The sequence below is a fragment of the Tamandua tetradactyla genome, chromosome 7 (genome assembly GCF_023851605.1).
Source record: "Tamandua tetradactyla isolate mTamTet1 chromosome 7, mTamTet1.pri, whole genome shotgun sequence".
Taxonomy (NCBI): Eukaryota; Metazoa; Chordata; class Mammalia; order Pilosa; family Myrmecophagidae; genus Tamandua; species Tamandua tetradactyla.
Genome location: NC_135333.1, coordinates 127,926,382 through 127,940,102, shown reverse-complemented (window position 1 = coordinate 127,940,102; position 13,721 = coordinate 127,926,382).

The following is a 13,721-nucleotide window of genomic DNA, read 5'->3' as shown; positions in this document are numbered from 1 at the left end:
ATCTTTTATTCCATTTGCAATCTTCTTCATTTCTTTGGGTAGATCCCAGATTTTGTCTGCTATCATATACCTTTTTCCTGAAAAAACTTCTTTTAACATTTCTTCCCACAGTACTTGACTGAGAGGGAAAAGAAACATGTCATTTTATTTAGTTTTCATTTTTGAAAATTAGTTTTTCTGTTTATAATCTAGAGTAGTTGTTTTTCCTTTTTAAATTTCAGAATTTCAAAGACATAATTCGATTACTTCCTAACTTGCAGTGTGTGAAATCAGCACATATCCTTGCCCCTCTCCCAGGTTTTTTTTTTTTTCCTTTGTTCTCTTGTTCTCTTCTAGCTACAGTGCGTTTGTTGCCTCTCCCCTCATACTTAACGATTTTTGTTGCACACAGGAGTTAAGAGAGAAGGTTATTATTTTTTTATTGCCCCTCCTGAGCTGCTTCTCTATGCGTTTCCTAGTTCTGCACTACAGGGAGACTTCCTCTGCATTGTCAGTCGTTTCCAGTGGGTATTATTGAGGGGAACTAGGGGTAGGGCAAGCCAGCCTTCACCACTCTGTCAACAACCCTAGCTGAGCTCACATTATTGGTGTCTGCCTGTGACTTGCACAGTTGTAGAAATCTCCAACTCTCATGTTTTCTTGCAGGTTCCTATCTCTGCCTGGATTCTGGGCCACTCAGTAGTTCTGTGACCTCGGTACTCCAATAGCTTAAAGAAAAGTTGGGAACTTGCTGTTTTTCCACATATTTTTTTTTTCTTCAAATTTTTTATTTAGAGTTTGTAAATATTTTATGATTAGAGTATTTTTTCTTTTTCTTTTTATTAATTAAAAAGATTAACAACAAACAAAACATTAAGATATCATTCCATTCCACATATATAATCAGTAATTCTTAATATCATCACATAGTTGCATATTCATCATTTCTTAGAACATGTGCATCAATTTAGAAAAAGAAATAAAAAGACAACAGAAAAAGAAGTAAAATGATAACAGAGAAAAAAGATTATGCATACCATACCCCTTACCCCTCGCTTTCATTTATCACTAGCATTTTAAACTAAATTTATTTTAACATTTGTTCCCCTTATAATTTATTTTATTCCATATGTTCCACTCTTCTGTTGATATGGTAGATAAAAGGAGCATCAGACACAAGGTTTTCACAGTCACAGAGTCACACTGTGAAAGCTATATCATTGTTCAGTCATCATCAAGAAACATGGCTACTGGAACACAGCTCTACATTTTCAGGCATTTCCCTCCAGCCTCTCCACTACATCTTGAACAACAAGGTGATATCTACTTAATGCATAAGAATAACCTCCATGATAACCTCTAGACTCTGTTTGGAATCTCTCAGCCATTGACACTTAGTCTCATTTCACTCTTCCCCCTTTTGGTCAAGAAGGTTCTCTCAATCCCTTGATATTAATTCTCAGCTCATTCTAGGGTTTTTCTCAATCCCTTGATGCTGAGTTTCAGCTCATTCCAGAATCTCTGTCCGACGTTGCCAGGAAGGTCCATACCCCTGGGAGTCATGTCTCACACAGAGGCGGGGGGTGGTGAGACTGCTCGTCATGTTGGCTGGAGAGAGAGGCCACATCTGAGCAACAAAAGAGACTCTCTTGGGGGTGACTCTTAGGCCTAAATTTTAAGTAGACTTGACCTATTCTTTGTGGGGTTAAGTTTCATATGAACAAACCCCAAGACTGGGGGTTCAGCCTATAGCTTTGGTTGTCCACACTGCTTGTGAGAATATCAAGAAGGTCGATATATCTATCTTTATGCCAATACCATGCTGTTTTGACCACTGTGGCTTCATAATATGCCTTAAAGTCAGGCAGCGCAAGACCTCCAGCTTCGTTTTTTTTCCTCAAGATGTTTTTAGCAATTCGGGGCACCCTGCCCTTCCAGATAAATTTGCTTAATGGTTTTTCTATTTCTGAAAAATAAGTTGTTGGGATTTTGATTGGTATTGCATTGAATCTGTAAATCAATTTAGGTAGGATTGACATCTTAACTATATTTAGTCTTCCAATCCATGAACACGGTATGCCCTTCCATCTATTTAGGTCTTCTGTGATTTCTTTTAACAGTTTTTTGTAGTTTTTTTTGTAGAGATTTTTTGTCTCTTTAGTTAAATTTATTCCTAGGTATTTCATTCTTTTAGTTGCAATTGTAAATGGGATTCGTTTCTTGATATCCCCCTCAGCTTGTTCATTACTAGTGCATAGAAATGCTACAGATTTTTGAATGTTGATCTTGTAACCAGCTACTTTGCTGTACTCATTTATTAGCTCTAGTAGTTTTGTTGTGGATTTTTCCGGGTTTTTGACGTATAGTATCATATCATCTGCAAACAGTGATAGTTTTACTTCTTCCTTTCCAATTTTGATGCCTTGTGTTTCTTTTTCTTGTCTAATTGCTCTGGCTAGAACCTCCAACACAATGTTGAATAATAGTGGTGAGAGTGGACATCCTTGTCTTGTTCCTGATCTTAGGGGGAAAGTTTTCAATTTTTCCCCATTGAGGATGATATTAGCTGTGGGTTTTTCATATATTCCCTCTATCATTTTAAGGAAGTTCCCTTGTATTCCTATCTTTTGAAATGTTTTCGACAGCAAAGGATGTTGAATCTTGTCAAATGCCTTCTCTGCATCAATTGAGATGATCATGTGATTTTTCTGCTTTGATTTGTTGATATGGTGTATTACATTAATTGATTTTCTTATGTTGAACCATCCTTGCATACCTGGGATGAATTCTACTTGGTCATGATGTATAATTCTTTTAATGTGTTGTTGGATACGATTTGCTAGAATTTTATTGAGGATTTTCGCATCTATATTCATTAGAGAGATTGGCCTGTAGTTTTCTTTTTTTGTAATATCTTTGCCTGGTTTTGGGATGAGGGTGATGTTGGCTTCATAGAATGAATTAGGTAGTTTTCCCTCCACTTCAATTTTTTTTGAAGAGTTTGAGGAGAGTTGGTACTAATTCTTTCTGGAATGTTTGATAGAATTCACATGTGAAGCCGTCTGGTCCTGGACTTTTCTTTTTAGGAAGCTTTTGAATGACTAATTCAATTTCTTTACTTGTGATTGGTTTGTTGAGGTCATCTATGTCTTCTTGAGTCAAAGTTGGTTGTTCATGTCTTCCAGGAGCCCGTTCATTTCATCTAAATTGTTGTATTTATTAGCGTAAAGTTGTTCATAGTATCCTGTTATTACCTCCTTTATTTCTTTATTGATTTTCTCATAGAACCAACTTCTGGCCTTATTGATTTTCTCTATTGTTTTCATGTTTTCAATTTCATTTATTTCTGCTCTAATCTTTGTTATTTCTTTCCTTTTGCTTGCTTTGGGATTAGTTTGCTGTTCTTTCTCCAGTTCTTCCAATTGGACAGTTAATTCCTGCATTTTTGCCTTTTCTTCTTTTCTGATATAGGCATTTAGGGCAATAAATTTCCCTTTTAGCACTGCCTTTGCTGCGTCCCATAAGTTTTGATATGTTGTGTTTTCATTTTCATTCGCCTCGAGGTATTTGCTAATTTCTCTTGCAATTTCTTCTTTAACCCACTCGTTGTTTAAGAGTGTGTTGTTGAGCTTCCATGTATTTGTGAATTTTCTGGCACTCGTCTTATTATTGATTTCCAACTTCATTCCTTTATGATCCGAGAAAGTGTTGTGTATAATTTCAATCTTTTTAAATTTGTTAAGACTTGCTTTGTGACCCAGCATATGGTATCTTTGAGAATGATCCATGAGCACTTGAGAAAAAGGTGCATCCTACTGTTGTGGGGTGTAATGTCCTATAAATGTCTGTTAAGTCTAGCTCATTTATAGTAATATTCAGATTCTCTATTTCTTTATTGATCCTCTGTCTAGATGTTCTGTACATTGATGAGAGTGGGAAATTGAAGTCTCCAACTATTATGGTATATGAGTCTATTTCCCTTTTCAGTGTTTGCAGTGTATTCCTCACGTATTTTGGGGCATTCTGGTTCGGTGCGTAAATATTTATGATTGTTATGTCTTCTTGTTTAATTGTTCCTTTTATTAGTATATAGTGTCCTTCTTTGTCTCTTTTAACTGTTTTACATTTGAAGTCTAATTTGTTGGATATTAGTATAGCCACTCCTGCTCTTTTCTGGTTGTTATTTGCATGAAATATCTTTTCCCAACCTTTCACTTTCAACCTATGTTTATCTTTGGGTCTAAGATGTGTTTCCTGTAGACAGCATATAGAAGGATCCTGTTTTTTAATCCATTCTGCCAATCTATGTCTTTTGATTGGGGAATTCAGTCCATAAACATTTAGTGTTATTACTGTTTGGATAATATTTTCCTCTACCATTTTGCCTTTTGTATTATATATATCATATCTGACTTTCCTTCTTTCTACACTCTTCTCCATACCTCTCTCTTCTGTCTTTTCATATCTGACTCTAGTGCTCCGTTTAGTATTTTTGCAGAGCTGGTCTCTTGGTCACAAATTCTCTCAGTGACTTTTTGTCTGAGAATGTTTTAATTTCTCCCTCATTTTTGAAGGACAATTTTGCTGGATATAGGAGTCTTGGTTGGCACTTTTTCTCTTTTAGTATTTTAAATATATCATCCCACTGTCTTCTAGCTTCCATGGTTTCTGCTGAGAAATCTACACATAGTTTTATTGGGTTTCCCTTGTATGTGATGGATTGTTTTTCTCTTGCTGCTTTCAAGATCCTCTCTTTCTCTTTGACCTCTGACATTCTAACTAGTAAGTGTCTTGGAGAATGCCTATTTGGGTCTAATCTCTTTGGGGTGCGCTGCACTTCTTGGATCTGTACTTTTAGGTCTTTCATAACAGTTGGGAAGTTTTCAGTGATAATTTCTTCCATTAGTTTTTCTCCTCCTTTTCCCTTCTCTTCTCCTTCTGGGACACCCACAACACGTATATTTGTGCGGTTCATATTGTCCTTGAGTTCCCTGATACCCTGTTCAAATTTTTCCATTCTTTTCCTGATAGTTTCTATTTCTTTTTGGAATTCAGATGTTCCATCCTCCAAATCACTAATTCTATCTTCTCTTTAAATCTATCATTGTAGGTATCCATTGTTTTTTCCATCTTTTCTACTTTATCCTTCACTTCCATAAGTTCTGTGATTTGTTTTTTCAGTTTTTCTATTTCTTCTTTTTGTTCAACCCATGTCTTCTTCATGTCCTCCCTCAATATATCGATTTCGTTTTTGAAGAGGTTTTCCATTTCTGTTCGTATATTCAGCATTAGTTGTCTCAGCTCCTGTATCTCATTTGAACTATTGGTTTGTTCCTTTGACTGGGCCATATTCTCAATCTTCTGAGCGTGGACCGTTATCTTCTGCTGGCGTCTCGGCATTTAGTCAGATTTCCCTGGGTGTCAGACCCAACAAGTTTGTAAGATTTTTCTGTGAAATCTCTGGGTTCTGTTTTTCTTATCCTGCCCAGTAGGTGGCGCTTGCGGCACATGTTTGTCTCACGTGTTTGGAAGGGATCCCCCCGGTCACTGTTCTCTGCAGCCTGGGGATTTCTGATCCAATTCTCTCAGTTGGTCCAGGGGGCCGTGCGTGGTGGGGGCATCAGCCACCGCGGCTTGAGGGGACACTGTGGCTCCTATTATTAATGCCCCTATTGGTGTTTGGTTGGACCCAGTCCCTGCCACTGTCGGAAATTCCCTCCTCTCCCTGGAGGGGTGCCGGCCGCCGCAGCCTGGGGAACTCGCCACCGGACCAGGAAACCGCCCGCGGGGGAGGGGCGCCAGTTGCCGGCCACCGCGGCTTGGGTAGCCCTCTGATCCGAGACTCGTAGCTGATCCAGGAAGCCGCCTGCAAAAGAGGGGCACCGGCCGCCGTGGCTTGGGAAACTTGCCTCTCCGAGACTCTCAGCCAGCCCGGGAAGGAGGGAGGGAGGAGCTCCGGCCACCAGCTGCCGCTGCTTGGGGAATCGCGCGCCGCTCGGGGATCTCACCACAGCAGAGTCTCGCAGTCAGTCTAGCCAGTCCAGACTGGGGTACGCTGTGTGTCCATTCCCTGCCGTGGCCCCGGGAGCTGTTCTGCACTGTTTCTGTTCACCTAGTAGTTGCTCTGGAGGAGGAACTAAGACATGCATATCTTACTAAGCCGCCATCTTGGCCCCACCTCCCCTTTCCACATATTTTTAATTGGAAGTTTGGAAGGGATGCATGATAAATCCAGGAAATGGGTCATAGGCTTTAAAAGATTTCTGCTTTCCAAGAACAGGTATTTCTGAAGCAGGCACCTCCTTCTCTCCCCTCTCACAGGCATACAAGACACACATGCACCACAGGGGATCACCAGTCCTGAAGGGACTGTGGTTATCTATAGAAATATGGTTCAAGCATGTCTTATCAAAGCCTGTGTTGACAGATGACTCAATCATCAGACTTCTCACCACCACCTCTTGCAGCCCAGCATCTCACCATCTTAAAACTGAATAATACCCAGTTCAAGAAGAAGAAATTAAATTTTCTTTGCAGCCTGGAAAAACGTGGGCTACAAATAGAATTATATCTTAACAAAGAAGAGGAAGGAAGGAAGGAAGGTACATTTAATGCACATCCAATTTAGAGATCTGAGAATCATGCCTGCTACACAAGTGGAGTCTCTGCCTTGAAAAGAAGGATCATGCCCAGTTATAAAGCACTGAGCATAAAATCAAGTCCTAGGGTAATTCAAGTTGAATTTTAGAATGTTGTGCTGGAATTTTTAAAATTCTTCCTTTCAGTGATCAGGATGTTTACAAGGAATGTTGCAGAATGCACTTCTCAGAAAGAGAAAAATATGACCAGCTAGGGAAAATAGAGCCACATAGAAGCAAAATTGACAGAGGGTTTCTGTATTTAGCATATTTTTTCTTTTGCTTCATTAATGGTGAATATATATCATCTGGAAAAGTAGTTTTCATCCACTTATCAAATGTTGGGAAAGGGGATTAGTTTTTAAATTTTAATGTACCTACTGACATTATATCAGGTAATGAAATAATTTTATTAAAAATAATTTTAAGAAGTACTACATACTGCTCTGGTAAATAACAATATTCTTAAAGAGAATTTTTCTATATTCAATATTTTACTGCCAGTGGAGGCAGTCGATGCTGTGCTCATGGAGTGATACAGAATCATTGAATAAATAAAAAATAAGAGAATGCTCAACAGATTTGTGATAAAATAATTCTACAGATAAGCACGGTTAATATTGTTATTTACTTTTCTGCATTGTTTTCTTTTTGCAACATACCTTCAAAAAAGCTACATTGGCTTTTGGTGCTGTGAGAAAACCATTCCCAAACCTCAATAATGTTCAACAAGTCACAAGCTGCATTTCAACTGCTGTTCAACTCAGCTCTATTTGACTCAGCTCTGTTCCACAAGTCATCTTATTCCACCACCAGGCATAGCTGTGAATTGGACCAGGTTGTTCTCACAAGAAGAATATAGAAACAAGAAGAGGAATTGAACGAACCACATGTGTGTGTTAAGCTTCTCTCCATACACGGTGTGCATCATGTAGGCTCAAATTCTCTTGGATACAGCAGATTATATGGCTACACCTGCAAATGGGGAAAGAGAATAAACTCCACCTACAGGGAGGCCTGATAAGGAGTTCATGTAATATTCTTACAGGGTGGAGAGTGGATTATTGACAAAAATAACACAAACAACTTGTTGTAATTTTAGGTCACTTATACCGAGAGATTCTCTGGGGTTCATTTCTATGACTGCCAAATCTTCTCTCCTGATGGACATGAACACCAGAATATTATATTCAAAAAATATTTAGAACATTCCAGTTTCAGGTAAATAAATATTTGCCAGGTTTACATATTGTTTGAATTCTGGAAATGTATTTTTAAAAAATATTTGTCTACTAAATAAGAATGCTCCTTTCAGGTATTTCTAATCTTCTTAGAATATAAATATTTATCACTATTTATCTAGTTGACATACTCAACTGAAGTTCAAAAGCATGAATTTTGAGGAATATAAATTTAAACCAGTCATAACATCCTAAAATGAAATAGCAAGAGAATACTGACCATAATATATTTAGATGTTTTAACAAACAACAAACTCTTAGAAAATAACTATGCGTCTTAAGTGAAAAAAATATTTCTAGAAAGTACACCTTAGATGCAGAAGTCAACCATTTCTAAACATAATTGCTCTTCTTTGGCAGCCCCTTAGATATCCAAGTCCATAATTTTCTTCTATTGAACTGGTAAAATTTTAGATTGTGTGAAAGGACAAAATAATTTACAGCCAGTTTGGTTAAGAGAAAAGTAAAAATTCTTTGCACTCATCTTGAAAGATGAGACTGATGAAGGACATAAACAACCTCAAAGACCATATAAAATTAATTCTAAACTGGTAATGACAGTTCAGGTAAATTAATTAGAGAGGGACACAATATTGTCACTATATGAATATTGTCACTATATCCCAGAAAAATTTAAGAAACAATCTTTCTGGTTACATCAATGGAGACACCTAATCTTTAATCAATGACAGTTTAGGCTCTACATAATATTGTAGAAAACTACTTTTTAAAAAAATATTTTTATTGATAAATCTTAACATACAAACATTCCATACATGGTGTACGATGAATCAATGGCTCATGATAAAAAATTATCATGATCATTTTTTAGAACATTTGCATCACTCCAGAAAAAGAAGTAAAAAGAAAAAACCTCATACATTCCATACCCCTTATTCCTTCCTCTCATTGACCACTAGTATTTCCATCTACCCAATTTATTTTAACTTTTGTTCCTCCTATTATTGTTTATTTTTTACTCATCTGTCCATACCCTAGATAAAAGGAACATCAGACACAAGGTTTTCACAATCATACTGTCACATTGTAAAAGCTATTATCATTATAAAATCATCTTCAAGAACCAAAGCTATTGGAACATATCTCAACAGTTTCAGGTACTTCCCTCGAGCCAATTCATTATACCATAAACTAAAAAGGGATATCTATATAATGTGTAAGAATAACCTCCAAGATAACATCTCGACTCTGAATGTTTCAGCCACAGAAACTATTTTGTCTCATCTCTCTCTTCCCCCTTTGGTTAAGAAGACTTTCTCAGTCCCTTGATCCTGGGTCCCAACTCATCCTGAGATTTCTGTCCAATGTTGCCAAGGAGATTTACACCCCTGTGAATCATGTTCCACATAAGAGGCAGGTGGGCAGTGAGGTCACTTGCTGCATCAGCTTAGAGAGAGAGGCCACAACTGAGCAACAAAGGAGGTTCTCTGGGGGTGACTTTTAGGCCTAATTTTTTTTAACCTTTTTATTGTATAGTATAACATAAATACAAAGCAAAGAAATTAAAAAGCAATCATTTTAAAAGCACTCTTCAACATATACTTACATGATAGATCCCAGAGTTTGTCATGGGCTACTATACAAGCCTCTCAGATTTTCCAACTAGCTGCTCCAAAATATAGAAGGCTAGAAGGCTTAAATATTTTTTATCATCACAATTGACTTTTTTTCCTTCTTTTTTTTTTGACAAATAACATATATGCAAAAAATCATAAATTTCAAAGCACAGCATGTAGAAAACTACTTCTGAGATAAAGACTTATTATTTAAGTAATCTTAATTTTTCTACTTAATCATACAAATTAATTCAGGTAATAACAGACTATCCATAGAGTTAGAGTAGCTGCACAGAGCCGGTTAACCACTGACTGGTTTTTTTTCTCTCCCCCCCACCCCCAACAGAAACAAAGTTTTCATTTAGGTAGTAGCATATTTAACTAGCAATGCAAGTATTTAAAATCATCCATGGCTTCATAGGAATGCTGGCCCCTTGTAAGTGATTACAAATTGTTGCTGATGTGTGGGTGGTTTTTTAAGAAGAACTAGAGTAGAACTTATGCTTTATGTGAAAGGGACGTTCAAAAGTTGGCAGAAGCAGCAGAGTTCTCGAAGCTAGCAGAGAAAACAAGAGATAGGGAAGCAGAAAATTGAATGAAGGCCATCAACACCCAACTCCACCCTACTCCAGTTTGGCACTCATGAAGTTCTGTGATACGAGACATATATCTCCCAACTTTTTCACTAAAGACCTTGGTAAATGTAGTGTGTACAATAGGGCTTAATACAGTAATAATGTTTCCATCCAAGGAAAAGAGTCACTGATTTGATTGCTGTTTAATGGTTAGTTAAGGAGAACAGCAGGACTGACATGTGAGGAAGCCAGGTAGCTGTTAGATGTGGATTTTCCTATCACCTGTCCATCCATCCATTCATCTATCCATCCATCTACCTACCTACTCACCTACCTATCATCTGTTTTAGTTCTTACGAAATTGATATGGGTGCTCTTTCAATATAATAAATAAGTTTACAGCACACACAATGAAAATAACTAGTATTTCTATGGCACTATCAAATTGCAAAGAATGTTCATCTATTTGGTCCCCACAACAACTCTGTGGGGTAGACATTAATACTATCTCATTTCAGCAATGCGTTACGTATCATATCCGGGAGGGAGAATAGACGTGACTGGAACTTGATTTTTCTAAAACCAAATTCTTAAAAATCACTCAAAAATAGAGAGAAGTACTTGAAAAATACATGAGTTTGACCATTGTGTAAATATTTCCAGTAAAGAATATATCCCTTTTATCTGTCATGCTGACCTTTAAAGAATACTGGAAATGTCATGTCCAGCCTAAATAGCATACTCACTACACACTAAAGTGCTCCAACAAAATTTAAGCTGGGTACAAACAGAGATAATCTGTCAAGCCAGCTGCTCCTAACGTTTGATAAAACACTCATCTTCTAAAGAAAAATCTTTCCTCTGTGACTGTACTCAGTGGAGATAAATAATAGTATACATCAATTCTTTATATTTGAAGTTTCCCATGTATCTAATTCTACAAAAAAATGTAGTGTCCCTACTTAGCTAACATAAGCACTGTAAAGAAGTTTTGCTTATAATATAATTAGATTTTTAACTTTCATAGGTGGTTTGGTTTTCATGCTAATGGGAAAAAGAGAAGGAAAGAAGAGTGAATGTCCTTAGAAAAATTATATATTTTTCTTTCCTCCAAATCCTAAACATTTCATATTTTTATGCCATTTAGTATGCCATTGTTCCTAGCTGAATGTTCAAATTACAAATCATGCCATAAGAAAGTAATGTATATTTTGTATTAATTTAATCTATGTTAAGGCATTCCAAGCCATTTTCTGTTTTCTTGGTTTTGTTATTAAAGAAAAACATATAAAGCAAATTTGAAAAATGAAGAAAAATGTCATGACTTGACGATTGAATAAAAAGCTAGGAGGCAAAACATTTTATTAAATGGCATTAGAAAATATGTTTTATTATAGGTTATTGTAAAACAACCTATTATAAAATTAGTATAAGCAACAACAAAAAATAAAAAGCTGTGCTCACAAATGGAACTGCAATGAAAAGCAAAAGGGAAAGAGGAATTAGGGTCAGTGACAAGCTGTGAGGAAGTCTGCATCAGTCTGCAGGTAAAGTGAGCAAAATTAAAGTAACAAATCTTTTTACATTTCATAAAGTCAAAATATTTTAGACATATAGAGAACATACAAGGCATATTTGTTGAAAAATATGTGAATGCATAAATGAAGGAACTGTGACATTATAATGGTATGAAAGAGACTTGCAGTGGTTTACCCAATCCTTATTTTCCCCTTCTTTCTTTTTACTGGAGTTGGAGATGTGCCATGCTAAAATCATAGTCTTCCCAATATCTCTTAACGTGGTTATTTGACTAAATTCTCATCACACATGTAAGTGGAAGTATTGTGTGGCATTATAAAACTAGATTATCCTGAATTAAAAACAACAATCCCACAATCTTACTGATTTACAATACAACTCATAGCAAACAAAGATTCATTTCTAGCTCATGTTATATCATAGTGATAATTCAGTATAGGCCCTTTTATTCCTATCTTTTATTAGATAATCCAATCTTAAGAAGCACCTTTCCTCTATTTGCTATTTTCTTGATAAACAGAAAAGAGAAATTTCAGAAGCAGCTAATTGTTATGAAAGTTTGTGTTTGGATGTGTTATACAAAACAACCATTAACATTCCATTAGCGAAAACAAATTACATGCCAGTACCTCACTTAATGGGTGGATAAATGTATTATACCTTGTATCCAGAAGATAGAAAAACATACATTTTTATATCAAGGTTTGAAGTAGCTAATAATTTTTATAGAAAATACTAATATAGATTCATATGAAAATGAGTAACTATGCATAATTATAGTTTTGAGATATTTCCTTTAATTGTGAGTGTTATGGCATACTCATTCAATGTGCATATATTTATATACGCAAAGCATTGTAAACTGCACAAAATAATATGTATAGAATTTCATCCTACCACACTCTAGAAAAAGGTATCTATGAAAATCATGTTTTGAGAAAGAACTTCTGGCAATGGTAACTTGAAGAGTTTCGGCAATTCTTCTAAATAGAAAATAAGTACACAACTGAATAAAATTTTCCAAAATATCCATCTTAGGGAAATAAAATCAGCCCAAGTTGGGTGCTCTAGTCTGCTAACTGCTGGAATGCAACACACCAGAGATGGATTGGCTTTTAATAAAAGGGGATTTATTTTGTTAGTTCTTCAGAGGAAAGGCAGCTAACTTTCATCTAAGGTTTCTTCTTACGTGGGAAGGCTCAGCGTGATTTCTTGTGGCCTTCTCTCTAGGCCCCTGGGTTCCAACAACTTTCCCTGGGGTGATTCCTTTCTGCATCTCCAAAGGCCTAGGCTGAGCTGCAAGTGCTGAGATGAGGTATGCTGAGCTGCTTGGGCTGTGCTACCTTGCACTCTTTCATTTACGCACCAGCCAATTAAATCAAACATCATTCATTACAGCAGGCACGCCTCCTAGCAACCGATGAGGTTCATATACCATTGGCTCATGACCGCAGCAACAAAACTAGGGGCCTTTACCTGGCCAAGCTGACAACGGTATCTAACTACCACAGTGGGTGATAAATTGAGTGTTGTTTATTTCTAACAAACAGTAAGAATTTGGGGTACGAAAGGCAGGCATTCATGGCCTTCTTGCCTGGAACAGCTAGACCCAAATGTGGAGTTTCAGCTTCTAGGCTGAAATCCTATATGTAATTTTCCAGGCCCAACCATAGACAATTACAAAAGTTTTATCTGACAGGCCTCACAGGAGAAAGCTGTTCCCACTCTACACCCCTCCTCCCCCCACAAACACAACAGATTTTTCTCCATTCTGACTCAAAACTAAATACTTTCCAACTCCTGGACCTTCTCTTCTTTCCATCCCCACAATCATTGGGTCAATAAAATGGCAAGAGTCTTTTGTTGGGACTCGATCAACAGTAGGATGACCTCCATATCTGTGCTGACCCATCTGACCATACCTCAGCAGCACCATTCCGTGGAGAAATATGGAGACGAGGGGGAGTCAGCACTTTCTTCAGTTTAGCTTCTTACTTATACTATCACTTCCATTTGGCTTGTCTTTATTGGCTATTCTGATATATGGCAGCTAAATCTCTCTTGACAGTGAGAACTTTTTATGTACCAGCTTGAGTCTTGTGCTAGTGAGTCAATCCAAAAGCTTTTCTATCAGCAATGGCAGACTTAATCCATTGCTGAAATGGGGAGAGG